The 17640-nt window shown below is 48.0% G+C and overlaps 1 long non-coding RNA gene across 1 annotated transcript in view; it reads left to right on the top strand.

The window, feature by feature from the left end:
* LOC144587444 (uncharacterized) overlaps positions 1–17640 on the top strand; it is a 75484-nt gene that overhangs the window by 6628 nt on the left and 51216 nt on the right. The gene's annotated exons all lie outside the window — the stretch shown is intronic.

Raw genomic sequence — 17640 nt, 5'->3', positions numbered from 1 at the left:
GAGTTTGGCGGCTAGCGATTTCATCGACTCTGCCAGCAGCCGTGCTCGTGGGAAATGACCTGGCTGAACATGTGAAACGGGTGCTAGTGATTACACGCTCACAAGCCACCACGGGGACAGTTCAAGGGGGTACTGATGAGCCCGAGACGGAAGCAGGTGGGGGGAGTTCAGAAGCTGAGGTGGAAACCTTGACCACAGACAGCAGATTTGGCCAAGAGCAAAAGGCAGACGCCACTCTCCAAAAATGTTTTGAACAGGTGACAGACGCCCAGCTAACACCTGAAACCCCAGTGAGATTTCGAGAGAAAAAGGGAATTTTATATAGAGAGACCCTGAGGAATATCTCAAAAGGGGGAGATGGGATCAGAAGTCAGCTAGTGGTACCTGAAAAGTATCGCCCCATGATCTTACAAAGGGGGCACTCTGACATGTTTGCTGCGCACTTAGGGGTGAACAAAACACAGCAGAGAATCACACAGAATTTTTACTGGCCTGAAATAGGGAAGCAGATCAAAGAGTTCTGTAAACAATGTGATGTGTGTCAAAGGCAGGGGAATAGCCGCGACAGGACCAAAGCAAAGTTGTGCCCTTTGCCTGTGATTGACACTCCGTTCAAATGCATAGGGGTGGATATTGTGGGACCTTTGCCCAAGGCCACAAAGAGGGGGAACAGGTTCATTCTCACCATTGTGGACCATGCCACGAGGTACCCTGAAGCCATACCCTTGACTAACATTGAAACTAACACAGTGGCAGATGCCTTGGTGGGGTATATGTCCAGGATGGGATTCGCCTCAGAAATAATCACAGATTTGGGCGCATCGTTTACATCGAAGCTCATGAAACGGTTATGGCAAATCTGTGGAATTAAGCACAAGGAAACCACTGCCTATCACCCTGAAAGTAATGGGTTAACGGAGAAGTTCAATGGGACTCTGATGCGCATGATTAGGGCTTACTTGGCAGAGAATCCAAACAATTGGGACCAGAAGCTGCAATCCCTTTTGTTTGCTTATCGATCAGTGCCACAAGCCAGTACCGGGTTCAGTCCGTTTGAACTTTTGTTTGGGAGAAGGGTGAAAGGGCCACCCGATTTAATCAAACAAAATTGGGAGCAGATCACCCAGGATGACCCACAAGACATTGTGACATATATAGAATCTTTAAGGAATGACCTAAAGAGAAACCTAGAACTAGCAGCAGAGACCCTGCAAGCTCAAAAGGTCAGAAAGAAAGCTTGGGATGACCAGAAAGCCAGGGAGAGGCACTTTGACCCAGGGGAGGAAGTGCTTTGGCCTAGGCCCTGCAAAGAGAACAAACTGCAGCTGGGTAGCCCAGAAATAAAATACTTGGGTCACATAGTAGGGGGAGGAGTGATAAAACCCCTAGAGGCCAAGATAGAAGCAGTTCGTGATTGGCCCAGGCCCAACACCAAGAGAAAAGTCAAATCATTTCTTGGGTTGGTGGGCTACTACAGAAAGTTCATCCCGAGGTTTAGCGAGATTGCGGCTCCGCTGACCGATCTGACGCAGAAGAAGACTGATGACCGCATCCCGTGGACCAGCGACTGTGAGGAGGCGTTCCAGAGGTTGAAGGAGGCCCTCATCAACTATCCAGGGCTGCGTGCTCCAGACTTCGACCGGGAGTTTATCATCTACACCGATGCGTCTAACAGCGGGGTAGGAGCAGTTCTTTGCCAGGAGGATGAAAATGGTGACCAGCATCCAGTGTCCTACCTGAGTAGGAAACTCCAGAAAGGTGAGAGACATTTGGCAACCATGGAGAAGGAGTGCCTGGCCATAGTCTACGCGATCCAGAAGGCCAAGCCTTACATCTGGGGAAGACATTTTATTCTGTGCACTGACCATTCACCACTGCAATGGTTAAAGACAATGAAAACCCACAATAGTAAACTTATGAGGTGGGCTTTAAACCTGCAGGACTATGACTTTGAAGTGAAGGTGGTCAGAGGGTCAGTGAACTGTGCTGCTGACGCCTTGTCAAGAAGACCCGAAGAATGAAGACGGCGAAAGAAACATGGACTATGTATATATTTTAATGACCAAAGGTTAAATGTATTTGTTTATTAAACATGCGTGGTTTGTATGAATAAAGGTAACTTGATGTATTGTAAATGGTAAATGTTTAACTTAGAGTGTAAGTATAAGTAAGTATGATATTGTATGTATAACTGTTTTTGTGTGTTTTAACCAGGTTGTTTTTTGGAGAAAAGCACTTTAGCTTTCCCCCTACAAAACAACTTATAAAGAGGGGAGGTGTTACATACAGCACTGATGTTACCTGTCTGTCATGGGTTTGGAGGGAAAGTTCCATCCTATGGGGAGTGGAAGGCGGGACATCAGGAGGAGGGGCTGTACTGTATATATATGTGGAGCTTGTGTGGAGAAGTTAGGAGAAGCTGAAGAAGAAGCTTGAGTGGGAGTCTGTGTGTCAGACAGGGTACTACTGTGTGTCAGTCAGTACCAACCTGATAGGTTCAGGTGTCTGTATGGAAAGCCAGAACTGATAGGTTCAGGGTCTGTGCTTTAATGTAAGGTGTTCTGTGTGAACCAATCTGATGTATGTATGATTGAGACTAAGCCACGTTACTGTATCTTATTCACTTGATCATTTTATTTTCCCTGTGTGTTATTTAAATAAACCTTATTCCTTTATTTGTTAAAAATCCATTCCTGGTCTGTGTGACTTCTTACAGGGAATGGTTGGTGGCAGCTTAGTGAAAGTGTGGCATATCCCAGTAGGTCTGGGGTTGTCACACCGGGTTAGAGCAGCCCTTCTCAAGGATGGGGTGGGGGTGGGAGCCAGGACTCTCCGGGAGGCCCTGGGAGATTTTAAGGGAGCCAGAGAGAGGAAGGAACTCTTCACACACCTTATAAGGTTTGTCTTGTGACTGATACCATCTTAATTCAGCCTGTCATCCTGTATTTATGGCCATGGTCCAAAAAGAAGCTCGAGCATAGCTGAGTTAGATTCCTCCCTCTGCCATTCCTCCCTTCCTGTATTCTTTCCACCTTTACGCGCACACATACACACACGGACAAATACACACGCAGACTATCTGCTATGCCCTCCTATCTCCCTCTGCCCGTAATCGCTTGGATTTGACCAAACCCAGATAACTCGATGTTCCTATATTCCTTTAATTTATTTTTAACTTGTATCACCTTATCTTTTTCTCTTTCTTAAATTATTGCAGATTTTAAATTCTTCTAAATGTCCAATATTTTTTTTCATCTTACTATCAAAAACTTCCCATGATCAGCGGTTTCTCCTCATGATCACCATTAAACAAGATTTACGGTTTATTCCAGTTCCTTTGCAGACCCTTTATTTTCCCCTGATTCTTCCAAATGAGCTTTTCTAGGGATGCTTAACCTTAGACGGGTCCCCTCTGTTTTTAAGAAAGCAGCCTCAGCAAATAAACTAATCACAGACCTCCTGCCGCCCCCTTCCTTGCCTGGGGAGGGTTTTTTTCCAGACTTCCCCTCGGACTCCCCCCACCCTCCCCGTGGCTCGATCAATCCCACAGGCTCTGCTCCAGGAGGGCCACCAAGGGGGGGGGCTGGAGGGCATCTTTTTCCATCCTGCTTTTTTTCCTGGGGGGGGCTTCCCTGAAATGCTCGGCAGACCCAGCTGGCGGGGGGGAGGAATCAGGAGGCTCTCACACACTCTCCCCCCACGTGGGTCTCCCTGCTCCTGTTTCTGCCCCCCCTTGAGGCTCCGGCCCTTCCCCACCTCCTCCCCCCCCCCGCCCTGCTTTCCCTTGAGGAAAACAGAGCTCTTGAAGGGGGAAGAGGAGGAGCTGCTCCCGGCCCGGGTGTGTCAAAGGGGAACCAGAAGTGGGAAGCCTGCCCCCCCGCCTCCTCTTGCCCCCCACCTCTGATCCCCGAGTTTCCTCCCAGTTTCCTGCCAAGAGGACCCGCAAGGAGGTGAGCAATCGGGAGGGGGAGAATACCAGATATTTTTTTTCTTGGGCCTCCTCCTCTTCCTTGACCGGGGGGGGGGAGAGGGGAGGTCTGGGAGGGAGTCTCGATCCCTCCCGAGCAAGACCCCCAGGTCCTTTGTCGGTAGGTGTCAGTGGGTTCCCCCGTTTTTCCCCTCCAGATCCTGCAGGCACCCTTTTTTGGGGGGGTGGGAGAGGGGGAAAGGAGGGAGCGTCGCTTGGAGTGCTTTCTTCCCCTCCCCCCCGCACCCTCACCCCCCCTTTTTCCCAGGTTTGGAAAAGTTACTTTAAGGCCCCTGGCCTGGGGGTGGTGCAGGGAAGAAGGGAGGGGGCTGCAAAGGGGGGGGGAACAGAAATGGGGCTTTAGAGAAGAAAAGGGTGGGCCAGCTAGGGGTGATGGGCCTCCCTATCTGAGCCTCTTCTGGATCCCCCTCCCAGTCTATGGGGTTTGAAGGGGACTCTTCGGAAGCACTCTCCTCAGTGGCTCTGGATGGAGGAGAAGGAAGGGCCAACCAGATCCCCCTCCCAACCGGATCCCAGGCAGGGGATCCACTATAGGAAAGCGGGTGGGTGGAGGGATTTCCTCCTTCTCTGTGTGTTCGTTTTGTAGTGGGGCTTTGTGGGGCCAAGTGGGGCTTTGAGCTCTGGTTGTAGGAGTCCCCCTTTGGTTATCTGCCACGCTGCCTCTCTGAACATGTGCAGAGTGTTATTATTATTTTGAGCTCCCAATCCTGATCAGCTCCACTCTGCCTTAACTGCTGTGGGTGAGACGCAGCTTGGCCTGGGTCTCTCCAAAATTTCTACTTCTTTTGCGAGGGGGGAACCAAAGAAGCCGCTCCTGCTTGTGGGGTTCTTTCTCCTAGTTGTTGTTGTTGTTGTTGTTTAGTCGTTAAGTTGTGTCCGTCTCTTTGTGACACCATGGACCAGAGCATGCCAGGCCCTCCTGTCTTCCACTGCCCCCTGTAGTTGGTTTAAATTCATGTTGGTCGCTTCAATGCCACTGTCCAACCATCTCGTCCTCTGTCGTCCCCTTCTCCTCTTGCCCTCACACTTTCCCAACATCAGGGTCTTTTCCAGGGAGTTTTCTCTTCTCATGAGATGGCCAAAGTATTGGAGACTCAGCTTCAAGATCTGTCCTTCCAGTGATCACTCAGGGTTGATTTCTTTCAAAATGGATAGGTTTGTTCTCCTTGCAGTCCAGGGGACTCTCAAGAGTCTCCTCCAGCACCACAATTGAAAAGCATCAATTCTTCGGCGGTCAGCCTTCTTTATGGTCTATCTCTCACGTCCATACATCGCTACTAGAAAAACCATAGCTTTGACTATGTGGACGTATGTTGGCAAGGTGATGTCTCTGCTTTTTAAGATCCTTTCTAGTTTTCTAATAGCTTTCTTCCAAAAAAGCAGGCGACTTTTAAGTTCATGGCTGCTGTCCCCATCTGCAGTGATCATGGAGCACAAAAAAGTAAAATCTGTCACTGCCTCCATATCTTCCCCTTTGATTTGCCAGGAGGTGATGGGACCAGTGGCCATGATCTTAGTTTTTTTGATGTTCAGCTTCAGACCATTTTTTGCACTGTCCTGTTTCACCCTCATTAAGAGGTTCTTTAATTTCTCCTCAATTTCTGCCATCAGAGTAGTATCATCTGCATATTGAGGGTTGTTGATATTTCTTCCAGCAATTTTAATTCCAGCTCGGGATTCATCCAGTCCTGCCTTTCGCATGATGCATTCTGCATATAAGTTAAATAAGCCGGGGGACAATATAGAGCCTTGTTGTACTCCTTTCCCAATTTTGAACCAATCAGTTCTGCCATATCCAGTTCTGACTTCTCCCATGTAAAGGTTTCTCAGGAGATAGATAAGGTGCTCAGGCACTCCCATTTCGTTAAGGACTTGACATAGTTTGCTGTGGTCGACACAGTCAAAGGATTTCGCATAGTCAATGAAGGAGAAGTAGATATTTTTCTGGAACTCTCTGGCTTTCCCCATAATCCAGCGCATGTTAGCTATTTGGTCACGAGTTCCTTTGCCCCTTCGAAATCCAGCTTGCACTTCTGGGAGTTCTCGGTCCACATCCTGCTAAAGCCTGCCTTGTAGGATTTTGAGCATAACCTTGCTAGTGTGGGAAATGAGTGCAATTGTATGGCAGTTGGAGCATTCTTTGGCACTGCCCTTCTTTGCGATTGGGATGTAGACTTATCGTTTCCAATCCTCTGACCACTGCTGAGTTTTTCAAACTCGCTGGCGTATTGAGTGTAGCACCTTAACAGCGTCATCTTTTAAGATTTTAAATAGTTCAACTGGAATGCCATCACCTCCACTGGCCTTGTTGTCAACCATGCTTTCTAAGGTCCACTTCACTTCACTCTCCAGTCTGGGTCAGGGTCAGCAACCACACTATCTGGGTTGTCCAGGACATCCAGATCTTTCTGGTATAGTTCCTCTGTATATTCTTGCCACCTCTTCTAGATGTCTTCTGCTTCTGTGCAGTCCCTCCATTTTTGTCCTTTATCATTTTTGTCCATCTTTGCACAAAATGTTCCTTTAATATCTCCAAATTTTTTGAATAGATCTCTGATTTTTCCGTTTCTATTATTTTCCTCTATTTTTTTGCACTGTTCATTTAGGAAGGCCCTCTTTTCTCTCCTTGCTCTTCCTTGGAAGTCAGCATTCCATTGTCTGTAACTTTCCCTATCTCCCTTGCATTTTGTTTCCCTTCTCTTCTCTGCTATTTCTAAGGCCTAATTGGACAGCCCCTTTGCTTTCTTGCATTTCCTTTTCTTTGGGATGGTTTTTGTGGCTGCCGCCTGTACAATGTTACGGACCTCTATCCATAGTACTTTAGGCACTCTGTCCACCAAATCGAGTTCCTTAAATCTGTTCTTCACTTCCACTGTGTATTCATAAGGGATTTGGTGTAGATTACAGTGGTGCCTCACACAGCGAGGTTAATCCATTCTGGATGAACCCTCGCTGTGTGAAACATCGCTCAACGGAGATTAAAAAGCCATTGGAACGCATTAAACATGGTTTAATGCATTCCAATTCGGCTGAATACTCACCATTGTGCGATGTTCCGGGATGGCCGGCAGCCATTTTCGCGCCCTCCCCTCGCTGAACGAGGGCGCGAAAACGCTGCGCGTGGCCATTTTGGGGTCGTGTGGCGGCCATTTTCTACCCGCCGAACAACTGATGGGCAGGTCGCAAAGCGAAGGTTGGTAAGCTTACCGACCTTCACTCTGCGGTTTTTCCCCTATCTAGGTGCCGTTTTGTGATTGCATTTGCGATCGCAAAAACGGCACCGTTGCGTGGATTCTTCGCTCCACGGAGCAACCGTTGCGCGAGGCACCACTGTATACCTGAGTGGCCCAGTGGTTTTTCCTACTCTCTTCAGTTTAAGCTGGAATTTTGCTATGAGAAGCAGGGAACCGATCATTGCAAAGCAAAATTCCCCCATAGGTTCCATCGCAAAGCAATCGCTTTTGCGATCACAAAAAATGCATCGCAAAGCGATTTCATCGCTAAACGGAGTGTTTGCTAAGCAAGGTACCACTGTATTTTGATTTGGGCTTTAGTTACTGGCCTGTAATACAGTGGGGTCTTGACTTAAAAACTTAATCCGTATTGGAAGGCGCTTCTCAAGTCAAAAAGTTCTCAGGTCAAATCTGCATTTCCCATAGGAATGCATTGAAAACCATTTGATCCATATCTGCTCTTTTTCAGTTCGTAACTCAAATCTAAGTATGTAAGTCAAGTCAATATTTTCCTATGAGAGTGGTTCGTAAGTCAAAATGTTCTTAACTCAAGCCGTTCTTAAGTCAAGACCCCACTGTATGTTAGTTGTGGGAAACATTGTTGTCTGCGTTATTACTGGTACCACTTTTTGTAGTGTTAATTTTATGTTTGATAACTCTTCAAATAAATTTTATACTAGTCTTCTTTGGAATATATATTGTGAGCTCATCAGCTCCAAATCCGAACAGTTATCAAAACCCGTTTTATCCTTCCAAAAATGTAGGTGTGACAACCTCTCTCCATGTCACAAAGGAGGCTGTCACTTCACACTCACTCTCACACTTAATTCACGCTGCCACCAACCATTCCCTCAAATGAATTTTCAGGCAAATGTATGATTTCAAAATAAAAACTTGTCTTTATTGTGTACAACAAAAGGAATGGTAAATGACTTGAATGAAAATAATAAAGCAATCACTGTAATAATGTATCACACACTCACACACTCTCACAGACCCTCACTAGATAGCACAGTTCTTACTTCACAGTAACTTCAAGCCCTAACCTTCCCTAACCAACCCTATCTGGTCCCTAACCAGCCCTATCTCAGACCCTATCTGTCCCTATCTAGCCCTATCTGAAGCACTCACACCATTCACTCCCCTTATATACACAAGCTCCACCCCTTAAGTCCCACCTTCCGTCACGCTATTGGCAGATGACATACAGCTTCAGCAGTGACGGGCAGGTGATGTCAAAGCTACTGTAACAGTAGGCTCCAGAAATAAACAAGACACATTTGGTGTATATTGGTCACATATAACTTTTTTACCCCTTAGGGTTGGTAGTGCATCTACTTGTACAGTGGTGCCTCGCTTACCGAGTGCACCGTAGAACGACGAATCCGCATACCGAGGCGAACACCCAAAATGGCCGCGCGCAGCGTTTTCGCGCCCTCGTTAAGTGAGGGGAGGGCGCGAAAATGGCTACCGGCCATAGGAAAACATCGCTGAATGGTGAGTAAAGGAACTAAGTTTAATGCGTTCCAATGGGTTTTTTAGTTCCGTTCAGCGATGTTTCGCTATAGTGAAGGTTAATCCGGAACAGATTAACCTCGCTATGCGAGGCACCACTGTACTTTAAACTCTGATCTAGGTGTTATCTTAAGAGGGAAATGGGGTGGAATGTTTACAATTTTATTTTCCTTTCCCTCCTTCCTCTCTTTTTTTCATAGGGGTAAAATAATCAGACAGCTTGCTCTGTTTTCCACTTAAAACCATGTTAAAATCAATTTTAAATCACCTCAGAGTTCTACAGTCTCTTGTATTATGACAATTTTCTTAAATCACTTGCTTTACCTTTGGGCAGGTGCCTCAGTGAAGTCTCTTTCCTTAGCACAACAGGGTTCTTTTCTTCTCACTGCTGGTTCAACAAAACTCCCATTCCTTTTGTTCAAGGACAGTTTTAACTGTGCTTACTTGTTTGCTTATACTTGTCCTTTCACCGAAGGTTTGCAAGTTGTTTGTTTTCGAATCTATTTCTGTTTCCTTGTTTGGCGTCAAACACAGCAAGAGCAATAATACAGTGGTGCCCTGTGTAGCGATGTTACTCTGTTCCAGATTCTTCGCTATGCGGGGCAAAAAACCCCATAGGAACGCATTAAAACATCCGGCCACCATTTTCGGTGCCTGGTAAGCGAGGCAATACAGCGGGCGGCCATTTTGGAACCGCCGATCAGCTGTGCTTCGGCCCTGGCTCCAAGGGTACAGAGAGCCAGCGCCGAAGCACAGCTCATCAGTGGGGGTTTGCAAAGATCATGGGGAAGTGAGCTTCACAAACAGCTGCCTTGGTGCTCTCTCTCCACCCCTCGCAACTCCAGCCTGGGCAGGGAGACTGAGGCACTGCGCTGCCACGGGCAGAGCCCCCCCTGCCGTTGGCTCATAGAAGCAGAGGATGTTGGCTTGTGGAGTAGAGCACGGGGCGAGGGGGTGGCCTCCCTCTGGGGCCCCTCTGGACTCCAGGATGCCGGGACTCTTGGCATGGGCAGGAGAGATGGGGCGTCCGGGCTTGGAGGGCGGCGGAGGAGACCCCTCTTCCCCCGTGGGGGTCTGGCGCTCCCATCCCATCAACCTGGGTCGCTCCGCCCGCCTGTCCAGCTCACCCACCCACTGGGGCCCCTCCGTCCCTGCATCCCTCCCTCCATCCTGCTGGGCTTACCAGACCAGAGGGGCAGCTTGTCGCGGGCCTTGGCCTGGGAGCCAGAGTTGCCGGCCAGGAGGGTGGAGGTGGCGCTGTAGGACAGCGGCTCGCCCAGGCAGGCGCGCTCTTCCAGGGGTTCGCAGGGTGCAGCACGCTGGCACCTCTCCCCACCCACCTTGGCCTATTCAGTGACCGTGACGCCCAGGCCGAGGCTGAAGCACAGCAGCCCGAGCCCCAGGCCCAGCCTGACCAGCTGCCCGGCCCCGCCATTGCCACCACCGACGCCTCCGCTCTCCATCCCGGGAGCCAGGCCTCTGAGGGGGCGGCCAGGCCAGCCAGCAGTGGCCATAGGGACCTCCGTCGGGCCCAGCCCGCGAAACCACCCAGGGGCCGTGCGCAAACTTCACCCAACTTCGGCCCAACTTTCACCCGCCCGGCTGGCAGTCGTGGTGCACCCCCGCCAGGCACCCCATGCAGCCCTGGGAAAGAATGTTTGTGGGGTGGGAGTGGGGGACTCCCCCGTGCCCCAAAAAGGGGGAGGAAGAGGAGGAGGGGAGGGAACCAAAACCCCAGCCCGCTTCACCTTGCCTGCCTCCTCCTCTCTCCTTGCTCCCCCACATCACCTCCCATGCAGGCCCCCGAGGGGAGCGCGCAGCCCAGAGGAGAAGACCCTGGGAGGGGGCGCGTAACCACCAGAAAGGAAGGAGGAGGGAGGGAGGGAGGGAAGACCAAAGGGAAGATGGGGAAGGAAGTAAGGTGCCAAGGATGGAGCGAAGGAATGAAAAAGGAAAGGAAGGAAGGGAGGGAGACCGACAAGCAAGACAGGAAGCAAGAAGAGAAGGAAGAAGGAGCGCTCCCCTGCTCAAAGAAGTAAGCCCCCAGGGAAGGGGGAAAGAGCCCCACACACACCCGGCCGGGCCATGGCCAGGGAGCCAGAAAGGGGAGCCGGGGATGCGCACCAAGCGAAGCGGTGGCTGGACCCCAGGGGCCCCCGTTTCCACCACCCCTCTTTGCCCAGAGGTGTTGGCATGCGAGAGCGCTGAGGCGGGGGTTTGCGAAGCTGGCTTCCCCACGATCTTCACAAATCCCTGCCGATGAGCTGTGCTTTGGGGCTCTCTCTCTCTCTCCGCCCCTCACAACACAGCTGATCGGCGGGGCCTTTGGGATGATCGTGGGGAAGCCCTTCCCCCCCGATCATTGCAAAGCGATTTCCCCCATTTAAAATATTGGAATGTGATCGCTTTTGCGATTGCAAAATCTCAATCGCTATGTGGATTCACCGTTAACTGGGGCGCTTGTTAAGCGAGGCACCACTGTAATTGCTAATACAATAGCAGATCCCACAGAAAAAAACTAAATTTCTGCTTTCTTCCTCTGTGGGATCAACGTTTGCCTTTTCAAGAGATTGGGTGATTATGGTGAATATGGTGGTTTTTTAAATTGGTGTATTCTTGTGATAAGGGGAAGATATGAACTGCCGCCCTGATTGATGGGTGTCATTAGCTAGTTTTTTGTGTGCAGTGATAATCAGTCCTTGTGGCTGGGTAGAGTTCATTGACTTTTTTTGCAGGCTTAATTTTTTCAGTGCTGGGAGCCAAGCTTTGTTGAGTTTTAAACTTTCTTCTTTTTTGTTGAAACTGTGCAGATGCTTATGGGTTTCAATGGCTTCCTGGTGTAGTCTGACATAATGATTGCTGGTGTTGTCCAGTACTTCTGTTTTTGAAATAGTGTTTCATGTCCAGCTTGTTTCAGGGCATGTTCAACTACTGCCGATTTTTCCGGTTCTTTTAGTCTGCAGTCTCTTTCATGTTCTTTGATTCTGGTGTGGATGCTTTGTTTTGTGGTCACAATACAGTGGTGCCTCGTATAACGAGTGCCCCGTTTAACAATGAATCCTCATACAGATGCGGATTTTGCGATCGCAAAAGCGATCGCATTGCAATGTTTCCTATGGGGAAAATCGCTTTCCAATTTTTCCCCATAGGTCCCATTTTCCCCCAGCTGGGGATGGACGCTTCCCTGGAGGTTGCTCTGAAGTCAGCGCCGCCCATCTGGGCGGCGCTGCCTTCAAAGCAACCTCCACGGAAGCATCCACCGCCGGCACTCGGAACCTTCTCCCCCCCAGCTGGACAGCGCTTGCTTCCGAGAGCCGGCTGGGGGGAGAAGGTTTCGAGCACCGGCGGTGGCCGCTTTCCCGGAGGTTGCTTTGAAGGCAGCACTGCCCATTTGGGCGGTGCTGCCTTCAAAGCAACCTCCGGGAAAGCGGCCACCACCGGCGCTCAGAACCTCCCCCCAGCTGGGCAAGGCTTGCTTCCAAGAGCCAGCAGTGGACGCAGAAGTTGCTCTCAAGGCAGCGCTACCCAGATGGGTGGTGTTGCTGCCTTCAGAGCAACCTCTGGGAAAGCGTCCACCGCTGGCGCTCAGAACCTCCCCCCCAGCTGAGGCAGCGCTACCCAGATGGGCGGTGCTGCCTTCAGAGCAATTCCGGGAAAGCGTCCACCGACGGCGCTCGGAACCTCCCCCCAGCTGGGCGAGGCTTGCTTCCGAGAGCCGCCGGTGGACGCTGAAGTTGCTCTGAAGGCAGTGCTGCCCAGATGGGCGGTGCTGCCTTCAAAGCAACCTCCGGGAAAGCGTCCACTACCGGCGCTCTGAACCTTCTCCCCCCAGCTGGGCAGCGTAGGTTGGGGAAGCGTCCACAGCCGAAGCAAGCGCCACCCAGCTGGGGGGAAATGGCCGCCCTCAGCGTTTTCACGCCTCGCTTACCGAGGCAGTGAAAATGGCGGCCGGATGGGGGATTCTTCACTTACCGGTGAGTTTCCCCCTAATAGGAACACATTAAATGAGTTCAATGCATTCCTATGGGTTTTCCCCTCCCGCATAGCGAAGAATCAGGATAGCAACGTTAATCCTGGAATGGATTAACGTCGCTATGCGGGGCACCACTGTATATACCTTTCACAACTGGAAGGTATCCAGTATACTACTGCAGTGGTGAGGGGGATCCCTTGTGTCCTTTGCTGACAGTAGCATTTGCTGTATTTTTGTAATGGGCCTGAATACTGTTTGTAGGTTGTTTTTTTCAAAAGTTTCCCCATGTGGTTCATGACCCCTTTGATGTACAGCTGTTTTTCCTCTTCATTTCAGTGTTGTTTTCTTGGTTTGATGGCTCATGTGATTTCATTCTTGGAATAGACATTTGCCTGTAGGGCCCACTTCAGATAGTTGAGTTCAGTGCTGAGAAATTGAGCTTCACAGTTCAGATTCGCACGCTGTATCTATGTTTTGGTTCTGCCTCTTTTTTGTGTTGGTTAGTGGTTGGAGTTTTTGTGTAGGTGGATTTTCTGTAGACCTCATGTTCCAATAGGAGGTCAGGTTTTCATATGACCAGGTTTGCCACTCTGAGTAGACATTTGGTCTAGATGGGCGGGGTAAAATCCAATAAAATACATAAATAAATAAAATGACATCTAAGGGGAAAAAAGAGGCATAATCCAAACCCATCCACACAGACTGGCCTCTGGTGGGCTTTCCAGTCTCAGCTTTCTAGCCATCCTTAAAGGGTCATCTCCAGAATTAGACAAAGGACTCAAGGCAATGCCTGTCCAGTGACAGATAGAAGGGAACTAGTTAGATATGGACACAAACAAAAAACAACCACCAGGAAATGTGTGGGTAATAGATGCATCTGCGCAAGTAGCTCAGCTGAGAGGTGGGACCCTATGTGCAGACATGTCAGGTTTGGGCTAAACCTGGAAATTGTTAAATGCAGTTTGGCACCAAGATATAAGTTTTGTAAGGACCAGCATTGTAAAGTAGAAGCTAAGCACAAGTGATTACAGCTGTGTGAATTGTACCAGCAGTATGAACATCCCAGAATTGGCTATCCCTGGGATAAAGCTGGGAGACCTAGCATACACCAGTGTGGGTTGTTGTGGGTGTTGCTGTTGGTCGTGGAGTGCTGTCGTCTTGGAGCTGTGCCTGAGAATCCTGTGGAAGCCGTATCTACATGCTTGGGAGGAAGTGGAACTCTGGCAAACCGGACTGACTGCATGGTATATGACTATTGACTATAGACTGGACTCTGATACTGATTTAAGCTCTGTACCGTGTATGACTACTGGAACTGGAACAAGGACTAAGCTGTATATACCTGTAAATATTCTGTAAATAATACAAGTATTCTGTTATTGAGACTGGTGCTTGTGTCTACACATCACTGGGAAGCTCTGCTGGTTATCACCACCTGGGGCAACCCTGGTAATTCCGCCAACTCTGTCAATGGTTATGGGTCCAGGAGAGCGCCAAGGGACACGCCCAGGAAAATACCAGTGAGATTGCTGACCAGAAAAATCCAGAAGGAAGAGCCAAGAGGTGTCCAAGTAGTAGAAGCGAGTAGAACAGCTTTGTCCTGCAGTCTATAAATAAATTGGCAAGTGAGCTGCTAATGTCAGGACTGTCTATAAGGAAGCTGAATGGAGATAACTACTCCACCTGGCAGCAGAAAATCCAGTTATTACTCCAGAAAGAATCACTATGGGACATTGTAGTGAATCCACCAGCTGTGCTAGATGATGAAGAAAAGGTACAAAATGACAAGGCACTTGCAAATAGGGTTGACTCTAGAAGATCGTCTCCTAATCCACATCAGAGGCCAGACTTCAGCAAGAAAGGCATGGGAGGATCTGAGGGGACTCTGTACGAGTCAGCGTTGGTAGCCAGATACAAATTGCAAGAAGGCTATTTCGTACCAGATTGCAAACTGGTGAGAGCATGCTGCAACATTTAGAGCACATGAAAACAATGCTGATGGACTTGAGAGAGAAAAATATCACATTTACTGAGATTCAGGAAGCATTTATAATATTCTCTTCACTTGATGAATCATATGACCAGCTTGTATCAAACTTGGAAGTACTACCACAAGCTGAAATAACAGTGTTAAATGTGACCAGTAGATTTCTGGAGGAGGAGCAGAAAAGGAAAGACACCCAGGAAGTGCGTGACTCCAAAACCTCTGTGAGAAACAAACTAAGTGTAATTGGGGAGGAGGAGGTCACAGCTGCAAATATCCAACCTGGGAGGAGATGTTTTTTCCTGTGGGTCCAGATGACATCTCATCAAAGATTGCAAATTTAAGAAGGAAAGAAAACAACCACGATGTGAGAAAGTTGCAACAAACCTGACAGAGACTATTTGCAACAACCACCAAGAAGAAGAATGGATAGTAGATTCAGGGGCAACAGCTAACATGTGCAAAGATAAAAAGCTGATATCCAATTTTAAGGCAGTGTTTGATCAGCAAGTAATGTTGGCTGATGGAGTAAGTGCAAAAATCATGGGTGAAGGCAAAGTAAATTTACCATGTCTAAAGATGCCAATAGAGGTGTTATATGTGCCAAAGTTAAAACACAATTTATTGTCAGCCAATTAGCAAAAGAGGGATTTACAAGCACATTCTATAGGAATAAGTGTGTTATTACTGGAGAAAAGAATGAAAAGCTAACATGCCATGTAAGAAACAATCTATATAGGCTGAGTAGTGCTAAGGCAAACAATGTCTGTGAGAATGCAAATTATAAGACATTACGTAAAACAATTGAGAATTCAACTGGAGTGAATTTAAGGCAATGTGAGAAATACATTAATTGCCAAGCCTGTCAAGAAACTAAAAGTAAATGTGCTCCTGTAAAGAAACACAGTAACATAAAAGTTGGCAACATTCTAGATCTAGTGTCAATAGATGTAATAGGCCCAAAAAGAGCATCTTTGGGAGGAGCAAAATACATTCTCTCAATCCAAGACCAAAAGTCTAGGTTCGGATTCTGTTATTTAATGAAGGACAAAGGGTCAACATACAGTGGTGCCTCGCTTAACGAGTGCCTCGCTGAGCGATGAAATCGCTTAACGAGGCACTCTGGGCCATCGCTGGAGCATTCGCTCAGCGATGGCCCCATGGGGTTTTTTCGCTTTGCGAAGATCGCTAAGCGATTCGCTTAGCGATCTTCGCATAACGAAGCCGGGGAGAACAGCTGATCGGCGGTTCCAAAATGGCCGCCGGAAGGTCCACGCCGCGTTTTCGCGCCCTGCCCTCGCTTAACGAGGGTGCGAAAATGGCGGCGCTATGGAGAAACATCGCTTAACGGTGAGTTTTCAAGCCATAGGAACGCATTGAACGAAGTTCAATGCGTTTCTATGGCTTTTTTAGTCCCGTTTAGCGATGTTTTCGCATAGCGAAGGTTAATCCGGAATGGATTAACCTCGCTATGCGAGGCACCACTGTACATAGAATTTGAGAAATTGTTGAAATTTATTGAGAGAAAAACAGGCAAGAAAGTGAAGCAGATTCAGACTGATAATGGTACTGAATTCACAAATTCTAAGTTCCAGGCAATACTGAAAAAGCATGGGATAAGTCATAGAAAATCTGCACCATACACTCCTACGCAGAATGCTTTTATAGAGAGAAGGGGACAAACACTCCAAAATATGGCAGAGGCCATGATAAGAGGAAGTAAACTTCCAGACCATTACTGGGGTTAGGCTATTCTATGTGCTAATTTCTATTTAAACATTCTTTGGCATAGTGGGATTAATAACATACCGTATACTATCTGGACAGGAAGAAAGCCAAATTTAAAGTTTCTGCATGTGTTTGGATCACCTGCATGGGTGCATGTACCTAAGGAGACCAGGAGAAAGGGTGAAAGGAAGGCAAAGCTAATGTATTTTCTAGGGTACCAGCAGAACAGGAAAGCATTTAGGTTCACTTTACCCAAAACTAATAAAGTAATCGTTAGCAGTAGTGCAACATTTAATGAACATGCTTACTGGGATAAAATAAGTTTGCCACCTGAAACTATCATCCACACACCACATGAAATGCAGGAGAGTGATGAGGAGAAATCACAGCCAGAACAGGGAATAAAGGAAGAGGTAGAACCTGTTGAACTGCAGCCAGAAAGTGATGAACCTTCTACATCAGAGCAAAGGGAAACTCCTGAGGAGGAGAGTGTGATGCCAAGGAGATCTGCAAGGGAGCGCAGACCACCTGAGAGGTATCAGCCTGAAACATTTCACTGTTTAAATGTAGATGAACCTGAGAAATATGAGGACATATGTAAAATGCCTAAGTCTGAGCAGGATAAATGGAATAAAGCACTAGAGATGGAGCTAAATTCTCTGAAAGAGCTCAAAGTCTATGAGGAGGTATTGCAGCTGGCTGATGCTAAAATTGTAGGATGCTGGTGGGTATTTAAAAAGAAAATGGATGCAGATGGCAATTTGAGATAAAGGGCAAGACTTGTTGCAAAGGGTTACTCACAAACAAGTAGTGATTATGATCAGGTCTTCGCACCAGCCCTGAGGCCAGAAACCTTGAGGTTTGTGCTAGCTTATGCAGCCAAACACATCCTAGTTTTGAGGCATGTGGATATTGAGACTGCTTATCAATGCTGACCTACAACACAAAATTTACATGGAGCTACCTCCCAACATAGAAAGCAAAGGTAAATGTTGTACTTAAGAAAAGCCTGTACGGATTGAGACAAAGTGGCCATGAGTGGAACAAACATTTAACCAGGACACTCATAAGTGAAGGATTTACTCAAGACAAAGCTGATCCATGTTTATTTACCAAAAGGAATGAGAAAGCTATAATTTTGGTGTTTGTTGATGACCTAGCTATATTTACAAGAGATGAAAAATCTGCAAGTGAAATAGTTAAAATGCTGAAAAGAAAC

Source organism: Pogona vitticeps, chromosome 2 (genome assembly GCF_051106095.1).
Source record: "Pogona vitticeps strain Pit_001003342236 chromosome 2, PviZW2.1, whole genome shotgun sequence".
NCBI lineage: Eukaryota > Metazoa > Chordata > Lepidosauria > Squamata > Agamidae > Pogona > Pogona vitticeps.
This window is presented reverse-complemented; position numbering and strand designations above follow the sequence as displayed.